At 39.8% G+C, this 20,577-nt stretch overlaps 1 protein-coding gene across 6 annotated transcripts in view; it reads right to left on the reverse strand.

Moving 5' to 3' along the window:
- Positions 1-20,202, reverse strand: part of TMCC1 (transmembrane and coiled-coil domain family 1) — a 258,804-nt gene extending 238,602 nt beyond the window's left edge. For 5 of the 6 annotated variants that reach the window (XM_032411983.1, XM_032411978.1, XM_032411982.1 and 2 more), the window contains exon 1: positions 20,108-20,202. The gene's annotated coding sequence lies outside the window, so the exon portion shown is untranslated. Of the gene's footprint in view, positions 1-7,881; positions 8,802-20,107 lie in introns of those variants that run through there. The other variant, XM_032411980.1, reaches the window with a different exon arrangement.
- Between the last annotated feature and the right edge of the window lie 375 nt (positions 20,203-20,577).

The raw sequence follows: 20,577 nt of genomic DNA on the forward strand, positions 1-20,577 counted from the left end.
ATCTACCCCAATTCAGTAAATGAACTGTGGAACAAGAAAAAAAAGGAAAGGAAAAGGAAAGGAAAGGTGGGGGGAGGGGGAGGGAGGGAGGGAAACAGACAGACTGGCCTTAAGAAATGCTGTCAAGGGGGCACCTGGGTGGCTCAGTCATTAAGCGTCTGCCTTTGGCTCAGGTCATGATCCCAGGGTCCTGGGATGGAGTCCCACATCAAGCAGGAAGCCCGCTTCTCCCTCTCCCACTCCCCCTGCTTGTGTTCCCTCTCTCGCTGTGTGTCTCTCTGTCAAATAAATAATCTTTAAAAAAAAAAAAGAAAAAGAAATGCTGTCAAGGGGCACCTGGGTGGCTCAGCTGGTGTGCATCTGCCTTCAGCTCAGGTCATGATCTCAGGGTCCTAGGATCTGGGATGGAGCCCCATGTCCTCTTCTCAGCAGGGAGTCTGCTTCTCCCTCTCCCCCCTGCTTGTGCTCTCTCTCTCCCTCTCTCTCAAATGAATAAATAATATCTTAAAAAATAAAAATAAATTAAAAAGAAATGCTGTCAAAAACATAAAAATAGTCCATATACAGATCTAGTATTCTAGTTTTCTGCTTTATACACTTTTTTAAAACTGCCTTTTGGGCATTGTATTCTCTTGCTGGTTGGAAAACATTTTGTCTTTTCTTTAGTTATCAAGGAACTAAAGTCAACAAGAGTTTTCATTACCTTTTCATTGTTACCAATATTAGCACAAAGGAGAGAGTCTAATTGAGATTAGAAAATATTAAGAGCTGGGAGGGACAAGAAAGATCATGTAGTCCAAACTGCAGGAACACCTTTATCTCCAGAAGCCAATCACCCAGCCTATACTTGAATATCTCTAATGACAGAGACCTCATAATTTTGTCTATCCCACTGTGGGACATGTCTTACTGTGCAAAAAGTCTCAACAGTGGGATGAAATTCATCTCCAACATAGCTTCTATCCACTGTCTGTCCTCTGGACCAATACAGATGATGAGTCTGCTCCCTCTTGCTTAACACAATTCTTCAAATAATTTAGATAGTTGTTTCCAAGTATTATCTTCTGTAGCAAAATAGCTCCTGATTCTTCAATTGTTCTTCATTAGATATGGTGCCTAAAGCTCTCAATATTCTAGTCACATTCATCTGGACAATTTAGATTATCATTGTCCCACTGAAGTGTAAAATCCATAAGTGGACACAATACTCCAGATATAACCTGACAGTACAAGAAGAACAAAGGGACTATTACTTCTCTTAATTTAGCACTATACATCTTAATTTGGCACTGTACATCTATAAATATTCATCAATGCATCAATGTTAGCCTCTTTTCACAGCCAACTCATACAATTAACTACCTTAGACTATGGTGGCTCTCAAACGAAAAAAATTATTTTGGGCCACATCATTTCTGTTAAAGAGTTAAGACTTTACATTTCTATCACACCTATCTTGTCACTTTCATACCTCATCCTGCTCAGATTGCCTCAATTTTCTCTGATGCAACCTATTAGATAACACTCCCAGTTTCAGTATCATTTACAAAATTCTTAGTAAGCATGCATATTATACCATTATTAAAGATCCAGATCCATAAAGCTTGGCAAAAAGAGAACTTACAAGCCTATATAATCACACTGTGCTTTATAACAAAACAAATAAGCAAACCAGGTTTAAAAGACCAACAAACTGGGAAAAGATATTTACAACACATACACTGATTTCATTATATAAATGGCTCCTACAAATTCCTAAGTGAAAAAAGCAATTAATCAATGAAAAAAGAACCAAAGTCTAACATAAGCAACCAGTTCACAGAAAAGCAAAGATAAATTGTTTTTACATAGATAAAAAGATTTTCAACCTCATTCAAAAGAGCAATGTAAGTTTTTTATGTGATTAAAGTTTTTCATCTTAATTTCATTTTAATTCTAGTATAGTTAACATACACTGTTATATTAGTTTCAGGTGTACAATACAGTGAGTCAACAATTCCTTTCATCACCCACTGCTCATCACAAGTGCCCTCCTTAATCCCCATCATCTATTTCACCCATCCCCCCCACCTGCCCTCTGGTAACCATTAGTTTGTTCTCATTGGTTAAGAGTCTGTTTGTTGCTTGTCTCTTTTTTTCCTTTGCTCATTTTATTAAATTTCACATGAATGAAATCATATAGTATTTGTCTTTCTCTGACTTATTTCACTTAGCATTATACCCTGCAGATCCATCATGCTGTTGCAAATGGCAAGATTTCGTTCTTTTTTATGGCTGAGTAATATTCCATTGTATGTATATGTGCGTATATATACTATATAATCACATCTTCTTTACCCACTCATTTATTGATGGACACTTGGGCTTCCTCCATAATTTAACTATTATAAATAATGTTGCTATAAACACAGGGATGTGTGTATACCTCTGAATAAGTGTTTTTGTATTTTGGGGGTAAATACCTAGTAGCAAGATTATTGGATCATATATGTTTAACTTCTTTCTTTTTTAAATAATCTCTACGGCCAACGTGGGCCTCAAACTCACAACCCAGAGATCAAGAGCCCATGCTCTACCGACTAAGCCAGCCAGGTGCCCCTCTATTTTTAATTTTTTGAGGAACCTCCATATTGTTTTCCACAGCGGCTACCCCAGTTTGCATTCCCAATGACAGTGCATTAGGGTTCCTTTTTCTCCACATCCTTGCCAACACCTGTTGTTTATGTTTTTTATTTTAACCATTCTGACAGGTGTGAGATGAAAATCAAAGTAAATTAAATCTATAATGTTGGACGCCTGGGTAGCTCAGTACATTAAGTATCTGACTCTTGATATCAGTTCAGGTGTTGATCTCAGGGTCATGAGTTTAAGCCCCGCGTTGGGCTCCATGCTGGGCATGGAGCCTACTTCAAAAAATAACAAACAAATCTATAATGTGATAACATTTTTTTACCTATCAGAGTAGCAAAGATCAAAGTAGATAACATATCTAATTTGTTAGCAGTAGAAAGAAGTAAACACACAGACTGCTGATGGGAATGTAAATTGATTCCAATTCTTTAGAGCACAATTTGGAAATATCTATAAAAATTTTAACTACACCTACCTTTTCTTTGGAGCATGGATATTCACTGCAACTTTTCTAATAGCAAAAGTGCTAGATGCTTAGTTGTCAACCCCACAGCCATTTCTCCCTTCTTCCTCATTAATCAGAATTCACATTTGTTCAGAGTGGTAATGTGCCCAACCCCAAGAGATGACTCATGATCAGTTGAAGCCAACTATGGCTATCATATTCTCTTTGCCAGGTAATCACTTTCCCAGACATGCCTGGGGTCAGGGGCAGAAAGCAATATGACCCTCTCTGAAATGTAAGGAGACAACGCATATGGCAGTGTTACTCAAATTCACAGCATCACACGGGAGTGCATTACTGATACAAATTCCCAGACCCCACTAAAAACCTGCAGATTTCAGAATCTCTACTTGTGGAATTTATATTTTCCTAGGTCAGTCTTACATATACTCCTGAAGTTCATGAAGCACTGCTTAGAAGACTTCTGGGAATTATTTTCTCCCCATTTAAAATGACCGAGTCTTCCCATTAGAAAAATATTTTGCCCTCCATTTCCTGTTTTTGAATGCAGTTAGTCGTGCTGCTTAGAATTAAGGCAGCCATCCTACAACCATGAGGCTACACAGAGAAACTGGGAAAAAAAAAAAAAACAAAAAAAAACAATGTACTGAGGATAATAGAGTTAAGGAGGGGAAAACCTGGGTCTAATAAATATTACCAAGCTACCAAACTAGCCCTGAACCACCTATTTCCTTGTTTCTATTTACATGAGACAATTTAGAGTCTTTACTGTTTAGGCAGCTGTTAGATATTGCTACTGTTATTTACAGTTGACTATATCTTTTTTTTAAATTTTATTTTATTATGTTAATCACCACACATTACATCATTAGTTTTTGATGTAGTGTTCCATGATTCATTGTTTGCATATAACACCCAGTGCTCCATTCAATACGTGCCCTCTTTAATACTATCTTAAGTTATAAACTTTCTATCTACCCATGGAAACTAATGGAGCTTAAATTCTAGTAAATTCTAGTGGAAATAAAGTAATTTGTGTCATTTTTTAACAGTGGCATAGTGTTCTACGTTATATATTTACTATAATTTTATTTCTCTGTGATTCCCATATGCCCACACAGCTTTAAGACAACCAGTACTAGTCTGAGACCACCAACAAGTTTTGGTCCCAATCTGCTACTTCATTCCAACTAGAACATAAACTCCAGTCAGGCAAAAACTTTAATGCATTGCATCTCCAGCAGCTACAACAGAACCAAACATTCATGCAAGTATTTGATAAGTATTTTTTAAATAAACAAATGAAGAAAAAGAGGTCTTCCATAAAGACTGAGTAAGTTATACCTAAGCATAACTTGTCTATATTGGTTGTCTGCACAAGATTATCAGGTTGAAAACGCTACAAAGATTAACACTTCCACTAAGGAAGAGATAAGTGTAAGGAGGTTCTCACAGTCCCCTTTGACAACCCAATTAGTCTTTAAAGTGTCTTTCAGCCATGTAACCTAGGAAAGAGTAGCCGAGAGCCAGTTGGTTCCTAACAAATCCTCACATTTCTTCTTTTTTTATAACTGCTAAGGATGATTTGAAAACCCTGAAAGCATGAAATAAAAATTCAAGAACTAAGAATCAGGGGCGCCTGGATGGCTCAGTCGTTAAGCGTCTGCCTTCGGCTCAGGTCATGGTCCCGGGGTCCTGGGATTGAGGCCCGCATCGGGCTCCCTGCTTGGCGGGAAGCCTGCTTCTCCCTCTCCCACTCCCCCTGCTTGTGTTCCCTCTCTTGCTGTGTCTCTCTGTCAAATAAATAAATAAAAATAAATAAGAACTAAGAATCAGTGGTTTAGGATACCCTAAAGATTTCAAAGCACATTTTGCAATTTAAATGAGCAATTAATCAAACCAGTTACTAGTAACAGTACCTAAACATCTTAATCTTCTCCTATCCTAGACATTTATCAGGAGTTGCAGATTTTTACCTAAATACAACCTCATCAGGGTTTAGGACTGTTTTACTATTGGAAAGGCAACATCTCCAATCAGATTTTTACTCCCATTGCCTCACTGAAACTATTCTTACCAAGATTACCAATAATTTCCGCACTGCTAAATGAAATGGTTATTTCTCAGCCCTCCTCATAACTGTTTAGTATTTAACACAGTTGATAACAACACTTTCCTCATTTGGCTTCAGGATACCCTCTCACCTGTCTTTCTTCCTACTTCCCTGGCTGATGCTGTCTCCTTTGACTGTTCCTCCTCATCTTCCTCACTTCTAAAGACCTCTAACCTCTGGTCCACTCCAGAGTTAATTAAGTTTTTCAACTTCTATCTCTACTCATTCCCTTGGTGACCTCACCCAGCCTCCTGACTTAAATATAATGTTTTTGTCAGTAACACCCTGCGGTACACCTACAGTAGATCCTCTCTTCTAAATTCCAGATTCATAAACCAGCTACCTCCTCAACATCTCTACTAAGTCTAGTAGGCATCTATAATATATGTCCAAAACTGAGCTCCCGTTCTTCCCTTCCAAACTTTTTACTCTTTCAGTCTTTCCCATATGAATAAATGGTGTCCTTGCAGGAACTTAGAGCAAAAACCTTCGAATTGTCCTTAACTCCTTCCTTCCTTTCAGAGCACACATCCAATCTATCAGCATAACCAGCTGATTCTACTTGAAAAATATACCCAGAACCAGACCATGTGTCACCACATTCACTGCCACCCCACAGTGCAAACTGTCGTCTTCTTTCACTTGGATTACAGCAATAGCCTCCTAACTGGTGTTCCTGCCTTACCTCTTGCCAAATCCACCACGAGCCTATTACCAGCACAGCAGCCAGAGGCATGATGTGAAAATGGAAATCAGATCATGTCATACCACTACCCAAAACCCTCTGAAGACTTCCCATTTCACTTAGCCTAAAAGCTAAAGCCCTACAAAGGACCAACAGCACCAGCAGCAACTGGGAGCATGCTAGAAATGAACCCTACCTCAAACCTACAAAATTAGAATCTGAGTTTTAACAACCACCACCTACTTAAACCATATGCACATTAAAGTTTGGAAATTACTTCCCTGAGGCACCACAAGATAAGCACCTACCCCTCCCCGCCTCCAATTCTTGCCATTTCCCAGGCAAGTTTCTGTCTCAGGACCTCTGCACTTGTCATCACTCATTTATCTGCATGGCTTACTCTCTCACACCTTTCAAGCTTTCACTCAAATGTCACCTTCTCTGTGAGCCATCTACGACCACTCAATCCCTCCCCCCTCAATATGCCCTATTCTTCTTTCCTGCTTTTACTTTTCTCATTAGAACTTATTAAAAAATAATGATTTTTATTTTTTTATCTTGTTTATTCTATCTCCCCACATAAAACATAAATTAACTTCTATGAAAGCAGAAATCTGTTTTCTTCCCCAGTGCTCAGAACCTAGTTAGCCCTCATTAAATATTTTTAAATGCATAAAATAAACAAATGATATTTCTCTTCAAAACACTATCCAATAGATTTTGTAAAATGGTTCCTTACCATACAAACTGATGTTTTCTTAGCATCACATTCAACAAATCCACTTTCTAAAATAGACTGAACACCTACCATGTAATTAGGCACTATAAGCACTACTGTTCATCCATGATTAAGTATGGAAATGTAAAAATCTGATTCATAACAGGGCTGTACCACCAAAAAGTCTACAGAAATAAAAACTGAGTCTTTGATTAAAAAGAAGAAAGATGGGGCACCTGGGTGGCTCAGTCGTTGAGCATCTGCCTTTGGCTCAGGTCATGATCCCGGGGTCCTGGGATCGAGCCCCACGTCGGGCTCCCTGCTCTGCGGGAAGCCTGCTTCTCCCTCTCCCACTACCCCTGCTTGTGTTCCTTCTCTCGCTGTGTCTCTCTGTGTCAAATAAATAAATAAAATCTTAAAAAAAAAATTAATTTAAAAAAAAATAAAAAGAAGAAAGATGCCTACAGCTCTCTGCAATGCAGTAACAAGCCTTTATACTGATATAATAGTCTTCCACACAAAATTTCTCCTCTGACCCACAACAATCGCATGAGGTTTATGTAAAGCAAGTAATGATAAGCTCAATTTTGGAGATGAGAAAACAAACATACTATAACTCAAAGCATGGCAGTAACAATGTCAAAACTGGGATTGAAGTCTGTCAATTTTTAGTTAAAAATTCTCCAATATCAGGGGCGCCTGGGTGGCTCAGTCAGTTAAGCATCTGCCTTTGGCTTCAGTCATGATCTCGGGGTCCTAAGATTGAGTCCCGCATCTCTCTCTCTCTCTCTCTAATAATTAAATAAAATCTTAAAAAAAAAAAAAATCTCTACTATCATATCTCCTCTTGCAAATGATACTGAACCAGACTACAAAATCATACAGGTACATATTACCCTAAAGATACTAAGCTTTCCCAGTGTCTATGCAGAATGAGAACAAACTCTGTTCAAGTCACAATCCCAACTTGAGGCATAAGTATTCAAACAGCTTCCTGTTACTTGTAAGTCTAACCCAGAGTCCAATGACATTCAGGAAGAATGTAAGAAATGAGCTGCTATATCCACACAACAAGAAAAGTTCTAATTAAGTTATGACAATTGCTTAAAAAAAAAAGAGAGAGAGAGAGAATGGGAGAAAGGAAGATGGAACAAGTGAATGAATAAGAATGAAGTTCTAGTGAGGAAAGAGTTAATGTTAAGTCATTATTGTCTAATGCTCTGAGTACCTAAGTGATGCAGTTTTGCAATACAAGAAAAAAGACATACCTCCTCAAAATCCCAGCACAACAGCTTTCCTTTCTTTGCATAGATGAGGATGAACAGTTGTAATCCAAAGTATTTCCCAGAAAGTTATTTTTTAAAAGGACAAAGAAACAGAAGATCCATATGAAAAGAGATCCAGCCTGGGAGGATGGAGACTGTGTCTTCTAATCTTGTGATCAAGAGTTGCTGTTCACCAAGTGTCAGCATCTGAAGAAAGTGCTAACTGTGGGTGTGTCCTCGAGAAAGTAATACCTGCTGGGACAGGGAGCAAGAGGAGAAATACTACTAAATGCAAATGACTGGCTGGCAAATAATTACCAGTTGTCAGTCTGCAAAATGTTTTAAGTTGATATTAGTAATACTGAAAGATCACATGGAGGTAGAGAAGTGGCCAAGCCCAGGTGGCACTGGGGTTATCAATGACAGCTGCAATCAAAGGTACACTTCAGCAGGTAATCCAGCTCTCTGATTACTAATAAATAAGCAGTATAGTAAAACAAAGTATAAAAATTTATTTCATGTTTTTTATAGCAAGATGATGCTCATATCATACAACCAAATACAGATAAATAATATTAAGTAGTTTGGCAAACAGACCAAGCACTCTGGTGCCTTAAAAAACAAATATTATAGAACAGATGTCTATGTCAGCAGGTATCTACATCAAAAGAAAATATAAAATAACATGAAAAAAATACATAGGTCTGGCAGAAAAACAAAGTCAATGTGGAAACCAAGAGACAAGGTTAATTTAACACATATGGTGGTTTTGTATACCCTTCAGATAGCTTACAGAATTAGGAATGTTTTATTTTGACAGCATATTAAGATAGTATTTCTTGACACCTGCCATGTCACTGCATTTCTATCAAGCTACAAATTATAGAATAGATAGTAAACTGAAATGAAATGCACTGAATGGGATTAAGAGTAGATAAGACAGGGGCGCCTGGGTGGCTCAGTCGTTAAGCGTCTGCCTTCAGCTCAGGTCATGATCCCAGGGTCCTGGGATCGAGCCCCGCATCGGGCTCCCTGCTCAGCGGGAAGCCTGCTTCTCCCTCTCCCTCTGCCTGCCGCTCTGCCTACTTGTGCTCTCTCTCTGTCAAATAAATAAATAAAATCTTTAAAAAAAAAAAAAAAAGAGTAGATAAGACAATGCAGAAGAAAAGAGTTGTGAATGTAAAGACATAATAATAGAAACTACCCAAAATGAAACCCAGAATACAAGAAAACTAAGAAAAAAGGGCACAGCATCAGTGAGCTATGGGACAAACTCAAGGAGCTTAATAACATATGTGTAATTGGAATCTTGGCAGGGGGAAGATTTAAAAAAACAATATCCAAAAATTTTCTAAATTTGATGAAAGTAACAAACCTACAGATCAAAGAAGCTCAACAAACACTAAGCTCAAGAAACGAAGAAAGCTAAAACTCCACCAAGAAATACTTGGAATCAATTTCCTTAAATCCAGAGGTAAGGGAAAAAAAAATCTTAAAAGCAGCCAGAGAAGATAGAGCTCCAATGTCAGGCTCCATGCTCAGCAGGGAGTCTGATTAAGGATTCTCTTTCTCGGGTGCCTGGGTGGCTCTGTCAGTTAAGCATCTGCCTTCAGCTCAGGTAATGATCCCAGGGTCCTGGGATCAAGTCCTCTGCATCGGGCTCCCTGCTCAGCAGGGAATCTGCTTCTCCCTCTGTCCCTCCCCCCTGCTAGTGCACGCGCGCTCTCTCTCTCCAATAAATAAATAAAAATAAACATTTTTTTAATAAAAGGATTCTCCTCCTCCCTCTCCCTCTGCCCCTCCCCCTGCTTGCATACACATGTGCTTGCCCTCTCTCTAAAATTAATAAATAAATCTTAAAAAAAAAAGAAGGCAGCCAGAGGAATACAGAATGGAGGAAAGTATTTGCAAATTATATATTTCATAAGTAATTAATATCCAGAATATAGAAAGAATGCCTACAACTCAACAAACCAAAAAAATGAACCCAAGAGAAAAATGGACCAAGAACCTGAATAGACATTCGTCCAAAGAAGATATATGAATGGCAATTAGTACATGAAGATGCTCAACATAACTAATTATTAAGAAAATACAAATCAGGGGCTCCTGGGTGGCTCAGTTGGTTAAGCGACTGCCTTGGGCTCAGGTTGTGATCCTGGAGTCCCAAGATCGAGTCCCGCATCGGGCTCCCTGCTCAGCGGAGAATCTGTTTCTCCCTCTGACCCTCCCCCCTCTCATGCTCTATCTCATTCTCTCTCTCAAATAAATAAATAAAATCTTTAAAAAAAAAAAAAGAAAATGCAAATCAAAACCACAATGAAATACCATCTCATACTCATTAGGATGGCTACTATTAAAAAACACACACACACAGAAAATAACAATGTTGGCAAGAATGTGGAGAAAACAACAGAGCCACTGTGAAAAACAGCATGGCAATTCCTCAAAATTTAAACATATAATTATCATATGATCCAGCAATTCCACTTCTAGGTACATACCCAAAAGAACTAAAAGCAAGACCTCAAAGAGGTATTTGTACACTCATGTTCACAGCTCTATTCACAATAGCTAAAACATAGAAACAACACAAACATCCATTGACAGAAAAACAGATAGCAAAATGTGGTCTATACATACAATGGAATATTATTTGGCTTCAAAAAGGAAAGGAATTCTGACACATATTACAACATGGATGAACCTTTATGACATTATGCTAAGTGAAGTAACCCAGTCACAAAAAGACAAATACTGTATGATTCCACTTGATAATAATTCCATGAATTACCTAAAGTAGTCAAAATCACAAACAGAAAGTAAAATGGTGGTTACCAGAGGCTTGGGGAATGGGGAGTTGCTTTTTTAATACGTACCATTTCACTTCAGCAAGATGAAGAGTTTTGGAAAAAGATGGTTGTGATGGTTGCACAATGATAGGAAAGTACTAAATACCACTGAACAGTACAATTAAAATGGTTAAGATGGTAAATTTTATGTTACGTGTACTATACCAGAACTTTTAAAAACTGAAAGAAAAATAGAAGGCAGCCAAAAGAAAACAACCACATATTATATACAGAGGCATAAGAATGATAGCTGACTTCTCACGGGAAACAATGTGGACCAGAAGACAATGAGGCAACATCTTTAAAATACTTAAAGAAAAATATTGTCAACCTAGAATTCTATATCTAGTGAAAATAGCTTCTATAAATCAAGGCAAATTAAAGACTTCCTTAGACATACAAAAGCTGAAAAACTTCATCACCAGCAAAGCTGCACTACAAGAAATGTTAAAGAAGTCCTTCATTCCGAAGGAAAAGTACCAGTAGAAATCTGGAACTACACAGGAAAGTGAAGAGCATTGGAAGTAGTAAACAGAATATAGATACAGTATTTGACAAAGGCTTTTACTATAATGAGATAACAGATTCATCTACATTGTTAAAATATAGGGGAAAAAGCACTAACAAAAATTTTCACAATACATCTATCTTCCAAAATGCTTGTCTTCAAAAAATAAAGTACCCTGATTAATAGAACTCATTTCCTATCACAACATCCCTGTAGAGAGAGTCAATATTATCTTTTCTACAAAAAAACTGTCCCAAGGTATAAGTTATTGGTCCAGTAATAATGAGTTTTTAGACAAGTAAAATTAAAATATTCTTGGTTCCAGCCCAGTGTTGTATTACACAAACACTTTTAAAGGGCTTGCCTACTGGGGCGCCTGGGTGGCTCAGTCGTTAGGCGTCTGCCTTTGGATCGGGTCATGATCCCAGGGTCCTGGGATTGAGCCCCACGTTGGGCTCCCTGCTCCGCAGGAAGCCTGCTTCTCCCTCTCCCACTTCCCCTGCTTGTGTTCCCTCTCTCGCTGTGTCTCTCTCTGTCAAATAAATAAATCTTTAAAAAAAAGGGGGGGGGGCTTGCCTACAGAGATATTCTTGGGATAAAGTATGTTGGTGGTTAATATATAATTTATCTATATTCTCTTGTCTCCAGGGAACCTCAAAGTCACTTAGAAGTAAAGCCAGCAAAGAATGTTCCTTGCTTTCAAGAAGTATGAAGAACAGCATTAGATTTCAATGAATTGGTCAAGCTACCCCAAACTGGCAAAAGAAGAACACTTTTGCCAAGTCTTGCTGAGGAAATTGAATTTATCAAAGCAAAGGTGTTGAAGCAATAACTGCAAAACAAAGCTTCAGGGTTAGGGGCTCCTGGGTGGCTCAGTCATTAAGTGTCTGCCTTTGGCTCAGGTCATGATCCCAGGGTCCTGGGATCGAGCCCCGCATCAGGCTCCCTGCTCTGCGGGAAGCCTGCTTCTCCCTCTCCCACTCCCCCTGTTTGTGTTCCCTCTCTCGCTGTGTCTCTCTCTGTCAAATAAATAAATAAAATCTTAAAAAAAAAAATTCTTCCATTAAAATCTTTAAAAAAAAAAAAAACACAAAGCTTCAGGGTTGGGTGCTAAAACAGGAAAAAGAAAACACTAATATTTAACGCCACTTTACTATAGTCCAAACCTCAGAGGGAATGTGGTTAATAAGAATAAAACCTCTATAATATCACTAATGTCACATAGATTACAGAATGGGAATCCTGCCTACTATCCCTCTGAATACATAATGTTAAAAATAATTCATACACTCAGAGATTCCTTTAGACCACAGGCAGATCTTCTGATCCAACTTCACAATGAGAGACTACTTGCTACTAGGAAAGATAACTAAATGGTATACAACATAATTCAGGATGTTCCTCTAACAGAATTCTAGGGAAGGCTACCTACTGTTGCCCCATCTGGACCAAAATTCTTTACAAAGACAACAGGAAAATTATGTGATTTCACTATTCACTGATAAATACCATGCCAAGAGAAAGGAGCATTCTTTCAGCACTTTACACCAAATAAGCCACTAGGTAATGTAACTTCCCTTCCAATATGAAAATAAAAATTATCAAAAGAACCTAAAACATGTTCAAACAAAAACCTTTCCATGGATGTTCATAGCAGCATTATTCATAATACCCAAAAAGTGAAAACAACTCAAATGTCCATCAACTGATAAATGAACAAAATGTGGTATGTCCATACAATGGATTATTATTCATCCACAAAAAAGGAATTATGTTCTGAAATATGCTACAACGTGGATGAATCTTAAAAACATTGTTAAACAAAAGCCAGAAATAAAAGACCATATGTTATATAATTCCACTTAAATGAAATGTACAAAATCAGCAAACCCACAGGGTCAAAAATCAGTCTAGTGATTGCCAGAGGATGGGAAGAGGAACTGCTTAATTAATACAAAGTTTCTTTTTGGGTTGATGAAACTGTTCTGGAGTTAGTAGTGGTGGTTGCACAACATTGTGAATGTACCTAAAAGCCTCCAAACTGTACATTTTAAATGGTTAAGATGATGAATTGTGTTAAACAAATTTTATCTCAATAGAAAAAAATGTTTCCAGGGTGTTGGTTGTCTAGTACTTGTATCTCCCACTACTTAACAAAATGCTGTGTTCATAAAAAAATCATTCAAAATACTTTTTAAAATTTGAAATAGTGACATTCTGGCAAAGGCAACTACAGGGACAGTAAACAGATCAATAGTTGCCAGGGGCTGGTATCAGGGGAGTTAAATAGGTGAGCGACAAATTTTTTAGAGCAGTGAAACTACAGGACACCATAATGGTGAATATAAGATATTAAAAGTTGTCAAAACCCATTCTGTTTTAAAGCACAGAGAATAAGCCTTAATGTATGCACATTTTTTTAAAAGATTTTATTTATTTATTTGACAGAGACACAGCGAAAGGGAACACAAGGAGGGGGAAAGGGAGTAGCAGGCTTCCCGTGGAGCAGGGAGCCCGACTTGGGGCCAATCCCAGGATCCTGGGATCATGACCTGAGCCAAAGGCAGACACCTAATGACTGAGCCACCCACGTGCCCCAATGTATGCAAATTTTTAAATAATCCTTTAAGATGTAAAGGGATCTCAGCATAGAATGCAGAATGTGACAAAACAATCTAAATCTATTACAAATATGAAACAACCTCACAAAGCAGATAAAATGCTGACCAAGTAATGCTAGAAATAAGGAGAGTCTGTAAGACTAAAGGCAAAAGGAACTACCAATAAGCACTGTATTCTAGTCGATAAAGTTGTTTCCCACAGGTACACAGATTAACAATTCTGAAACCACTTCAAATGTATACTGGAATTGGAGAATTATATAAACGGATAGCAGAGCATGGGAGCCAGGTTTCTGACTGAAGTGGAGGTGGTTAGAATGATCCAAGTGATAAGGAATTAGAGTTGGAAACATCAGTATGAATTCATGTTTAGTTTAATAGACAAATGGTTACATATAGAAAGATTTACAGATGTGTATATACACAGCTTAATTTATACACATTTATCTCTTTGTTCTGTCACTCAGATGGCCTAGAAGTAACAATACTCAAGTAGCAACTAGCACATCTAGCACCCAAAATCTTAGTTTCTAATACCATTTCCCAAAAAAAAGGACCTAGGCCTCCTTAGAAAAATGGCTGACTATTGGACTGGAACATGATATATAAAAGATGAGCCTGGAGCATTGTATGTTTCCAAAAAGAAAGTGCTCATTCACACATAACTGTGGGAGTATGTCAAAGGGAAGGGATACAGAAGCCAAGTGAAAGAGTTCCCAACAGCCAAACCTCAAACAACTTGAGCAACAAAATTTATGTAGATACTCTACCCTTGAGGTGGAGCATAACTCATCACTCATTAAGCATAACTCATCACTCATTAAGGCGTCACACAGTAACTTTTTTCCAGAGCATGGCACAGAAAGGGAGGAACAAAAGGGTAACTTACAGTTGAGAAAACAAACACTACCACAAACTGGGTGATCAAGGTTAACATCAACATCGGCAAGTGATATCACTAGTATGTACTCTTGATTTGTGATGAGAATGACACTTTACCTCTGTGGTCTTTCCAAAATCACATTACATCAGTCTAACCATTAGAAAAGCATCAGACAAGTACCAATTGAAGGACATTCTACAAAAATACCTAATCAATTATCTCTGAAACTGCCAAGGCCATTAAAAACAAGGAAAGTCTGAGAAATTGTCAGAACCAAGAGGGGCTGAGAAGACATAACTATGAAACATAATGTGGCATCCTGAATGGGATCCTGGAACACAAAAAGGGACATTAAGGGGAGGCACCTTAATGTGACAGTCAGTTAAGCATCCGACTCTTGATTTCAGCTCAGGTCATGATCTCAGGGTTATGAGATCAAGCTCCACATTGGGCTCTGCACTGAGCTCGGAGCCTGCTTAGGATTCTCTCTCTCCCTCTCCCCCCCCCCCCCCCCCCCCCACCTCCCCTTGACATTAAGGGAAAAACTGTGGAACTCTGAGTATAGACTTAGTAATACTGTATCAGTATTGGTTCATTACTTGTGACAAATTTACCACACTAATAGAAGATGTTAATAATAAGGGAAATTGGGTGTGGGATAGAAAGGAACTCTGCACTATCTTCACAATAATGCAGTGAATATAACACTGTTCTAAAAAAAAGAAAAAGTTTATTTTAAAAGTTTTTTTTTTTAACTGTAAACTACTGCATGCCTGAAATTTTACTCAGTGCATGGGCACAAAAGATACCTGAAACATGGTTTTGGCCCTTAAGAAGCTTACTGTCTCACTGTAAGGTAAGAAAAATGCTCATGAAACAAATATAAGAAAATATTAAACTGAGAAGTGTAGATAAAAGTATATTAGGAATATAGAGAAGGTCTAGAATTATAGAGTAGACTTCATCAAGGAGATAAAAGTTGAGTCTGTACCTTAAAATGTACTTCAGGGTACCAAAGTAAAAAAGAATAAATTGGTACACTCATAAGAACAACTAGAGGGTGAAGAAACAAGACTAAAAGAAATGAAAGAAATGAAATTTAGCCCTGAAAAGTGAAGTTTTTTTTTTTTTTTTTAAGATTTTATTTATTTATTTGAGAGAGAGAATAAAATAGAGAGATCATGAGGGTCAGAGGGAGAAGCAGACTCCCTGCTGAGCAGGGAGCCCGATGCGGGACTCGATCCCGGGACTCCAGGATCATGACCTGAGCCGAAGGCAGTCACTTAACCAACTGAGCCACCCAGGCGCCCCTGAAAAGTGAAGATTTAAATGGGAGACAACAGCAGTGTTCAAATACTTTAAGAATCATGTGGCAGAACAGAGTTACATCATACTGTCATTTAACTTACTAGCTGACCTCTGGTAAAATGTGACCAACGCTCAAGGACATAGAGAGTGACAGCTGTTTAGTAAAAGCCACAAGAGGAAATGCCAATTTGGAAAGACAGGAAGCAGGTGGCCAAGTTCTTCTCTGCAACTTTTCAAAGGACAGTGTGCATATGAGCCCACTAAAGCAAAAATTTAAATCTAAATCTTGCAAACATTTATTGACCACTTACCATGTGCTTCCATACATATTATCTCATTTAATATCACAACACATTTCTGAACGTTTATCAATGTAATAAAGGCTTAAAGTAAAAATACAATAAAATTAGCCCTGCAAGGAAGCAGGAACACATAAAATTCTCCACCATCCACCACTCTCTGATAGGGATTTGACAGCTGTTTTAAAAAGCAAAATTGTTTAAGGTCTACATATCTACGTAATAATTTATTTCCTCCTGCTCCTTCCTTCAGTAATGCTGTGGCTCTCAGTTTGCAAAGTGCGTAAGAATTATATATCATTATATATACAAAAACATGCACACAGTACTTTTTAAGCATTTTAAGGGATTTTTTTTTTTTTTTAAAGTAGGCTCCACAACCAGCGTGGAGCCCAACACCAGTCAGGCTTAAACTCACAACCTGAGCTGAATTCAAGAGTCAGACGCTTAACCAACCAAGCCACCGAATTGCCCCACAATTTAAAGGATTTTCAAGTATAGTTTTCATTTTATATGATTTTTGTTTCAAGTGCTGACTTCAGTTAGAACTGAATCCTGGGAACGAGGTACAACTCCACTGCAAGCTTCCTCCATGGTCACTGAAAGGCAGCATCAGGGAAAAAACGTAGAAAGGGTGAATCCTATTACAACATGAAGAACATTCTAACAATTAGAGCTATCTAAAATTCTCATAGGCTACCTCAAAGCAATGAATTTACTGTCATCAGAGGTTTCAAACAGAAGCTGAAAAATCACTGAGCATATTTTAGAAGAAAGCAATTGGGTAGAAAGTTAAGATTCCTTCCAAGTCTTAGATTCTATTATGGGTAGACTTTTAAAACCTGACAGGAAGAGGGCAACCTAGTTAAGAACAAAATGAAAGAAAGACAAAGCCAAGAATGACATGGTATGTAAAGTTCAATGCTGGGGAACATAGGAGCAGCTCATTTCCACCTACAGATCTTTGTACCTGCTGTTTCATTTGCCAGCAAAGTTCTTCCATCTTTTAGACCACAACTCAGGTATCTTCTCCTTAGCGAGGCCTCTCCACGACCCCCACCAGTCACTCACTGGTCACATCATCTTGTCTTATTTTCCTCATAGCTGTTATCAGGAATCAGCAAACTTTTTCTAAAAAGGGCCAGATTACAGCCTACAGGCCAAATCCAGCTTGTCCCATGTTATAGTATGGCCAAAGGGGGAAAAAAAAAATCAAGAATAATAATATTTTGTGACATGGGAAAATGATATGAAATTCCAAAATTTAATTAGAACATAGAAACACTTGTTTATGTACTGCCTGTGGCTACTTTACACTAAACAACAAGAGTAGTTGCAACAGAAACTGTATTGCCCATAAGGCCTAAAATATTTACATTCTGGTCTTTTACAGAAAAAGTTTGCTAATTGCTGATTTATAGCATTACCTAGAATTATCATGTTTGCTTGCTATTCTCATTCTCATACACACAGAAAAAAGCTCAGTAACAAGGACCTCGTCTATTTTGTTCCCCACCATAGCCCAGTACTTAGAAAAACTCCTGGAACAAAATAAGGACTCAATAAATATTTTATGAATAAATAAATGAGTGATCCATAAATGTCATTCTGAGGAATTTAAACTTAAGCCCTCAGCCATTATATGTTTTGTACATATATGACAGGCATAAAAACTCTTGCAGAAAAGGGGAAATATTCTAGTACAGAGAATGAGCAAACAGCTTAAAGAAATGGTGGTTCACCAACTAGTCCAGGTCACTGGGTTTCTTCATCAAACTGTACAGGTTTTTTTGTGCTCATAAAAGATTCTCTCAACCACTGGAAGGTGTAACAACATTCTGTCAGCTGACTGCGCTTCTATTTATCTTAAGATGCAAATACTCTGAGAAATCTAATTTCCTATACATAGTACACAGCACCCACACCATGCCAAATCTTAATGCTCATAATTATAACAGACCTTGATCACATGTTAATGAAATTTTAGTATCTAAATTTTTCCTATGCTGATCAGCAATCTATTCTGTAAGCAACTGAAAACTCTTTAGAAATTAAAAGGTTACCGCCCACAGACCAGAAGCAGCTTTTTAATCCTTCTATACTAGCCAGAGAGTGGGTGTGTGATTTCAAAAAAAATACAAGCCAACTCTGTTGGTAGAGGACGAGATATAGTTAAAATCCCACCTATAAGCATGGTGTGTTACAGGACACTAGTAAAACTACCACCTACTCACAATTCCAGTCTCACTGTTCTAATCTACAAATGGAGAAAAAAACGTATCTAGCCCCTGGAGGAATCTTGTCATTAACATTTTCATAAGGTTCTTTCCTCCAGGCTTTGCAACAATTTCTTTTTTTTTTTTTTTTTTAAGATTTTATTTATTTACTTGAAAGACACAGTGAGAGAGGGAACACAAGCAGGGGGGGCGGCAGGCAGAGGGAGAAGCAGGCTCCCCGCGGAGCAGGGAGCCCGATGCAGGGCTCGATCCCAGCACTCTGGGATCATGACGTGAGCCGAAGGCAGACTTAACCAACTGAGCCACCCAGGCACCCCTTTGCAACAATTTCTATACACAGGTACTTCAAAGACAAGGATCTGGTTTAACCAATCACTCCCAAAATGTAACATACTGGTCAGAAGACATAAACATATCAAAGTTTTATTCTAAAGCAGCTACCTGCTTTTTAAGCCCTGAATTTTTTTTTTTTTTTTTTTAAGAATTAGCTAATTTAGGAATGCAGAGACCTTTCATGGAGATGCTTATGAGTATGTAAGACTTACAGCAACCATTTTGGATTAGAGTGTGTGTTTTCATCTTCCCTTCCTCTGTGACAAGTCAGGATGAAAAGGCAGCCCGCAAAAGCTTTGACTAGAATCTACCAACACTCATATGTATGGTGTCACCAAAGAAAAGGGGGAAAATTAGTCAACAGCTCAAGTGGGCTGCTTCAAGAAACTCTGCTGCAGATTCACCTCACCATCAATGTTGTTAAGGGATGAGCCAAACCAACAACTGGACCAACATTACACACACCTCTGCTTAGAATGAAAAAAAGCAGGGGTTTGCAAGCTATAAACGGATCTCTGGCCCTTTAGGGAAGAGGCAACTCACTGAGCCCCCTTTTCCCTTCCTAAAAGGATTAATAAAAGGCACTCTTAGACCAAGCCCAGCCAGCCTAGACTCACAACCCACCATACAGCACCTATTTTCCCCCGTTCCCAGTACAGCGGGCTCCTTCCTCCCATCAAACGACAAGTTCAAAATCAAAACAAAAGGTGCAAAACTGGTTTCAGGTGGCAATGGCTGAGCCCCAGTGGCCAAGTTCTGGGGACACCAGGACGAGCGAGGGCTCGTAGGACCCCAGACCTCCACCACAGTCTACTCCCAAACAGTCCCTCAGGCCCCGGCCCAACTCCTCACACGCCCCTCCCTCCCCTCGGCCCTGGAGGGGGGGCGCGCTGAAAAGGGGGCGAAGGGTGGGGGTGGGGAGAGAAGCCCCAGGGTCGAAATGACAGCGGAACGAGCTGGGAAAGAAAAAGGCCCGGCGGGATGCCGGAGGACGAGTCCTAGGCCCGGAGCTCCAGCCCCGAACGGGGGCGACCAAGGGTCCGAACGACGCCAGGCCGCGAGCGGGAAGCCGGGCCAGCGTCGGCGACGCCGCCTGGCCACGCTCCCCTCACGACTCTCCCCACCCGAGGCGGAGGGGCTGAGGGGCCGCGGCCGCCGCCAGCATCCGGGGCGGGGGCACTCACTCACCGGCGGGGAGGGGAGGAGCAGCCGGCGTCTCCGCCAGCGCCGTGGCTCGAGCTCAAGCGCCGGCTCCTGCCGCTGCGGCCGCCGCGCCGGGTCCATCCCCCCCCAACCACCCCCCTCCCGACCCTCCCCCCGCGCCGCCTCAGCCGCCGCAGCCGCCGCCACTGCCGCTTCAGCCCCGGCGCGGGAGCGCGAACCGGCGCGAGGGAGCGAGAGCGCGCGCGCCCGCCGCCACCGCCCACAACCTCCGCCCCCAGCCAGCCGCGCACGCGTGAGGCGGCGGCGGGCGCGCGCACGCTTCAGGGGGCGGGGCGGCCCCCGGAAGGCGTGGCCCCGCCCACCCACGCGGTGGCTGGGCTTTTGAGACGAACCGGTGCAGGTGATGCTATGCTGCTTCGGGTGGGCTCCTCCTGGCGTTAGTCGTCTGAAACCAAAGCCTCCAATCTGGCCCCTTTTCCTGGGGAACGAGGCTC

This window comes from Phoca vitulina, unplaced genomic scaffold (genome assembly GCF_004348235.1).
Source record: "Phoca vitulina isolate PV1807 unplaced genomic scaffold, GSC_HSeal_1.0 scaffold13, whole genome shotgun sequence".
In the NCBI taxonomy this organism is placed as follows: Eukaryota; Metazoa; Chordata; class Mammalia; order Carnivora; family Phocidae; genus Phoca; species Phoca vitulina.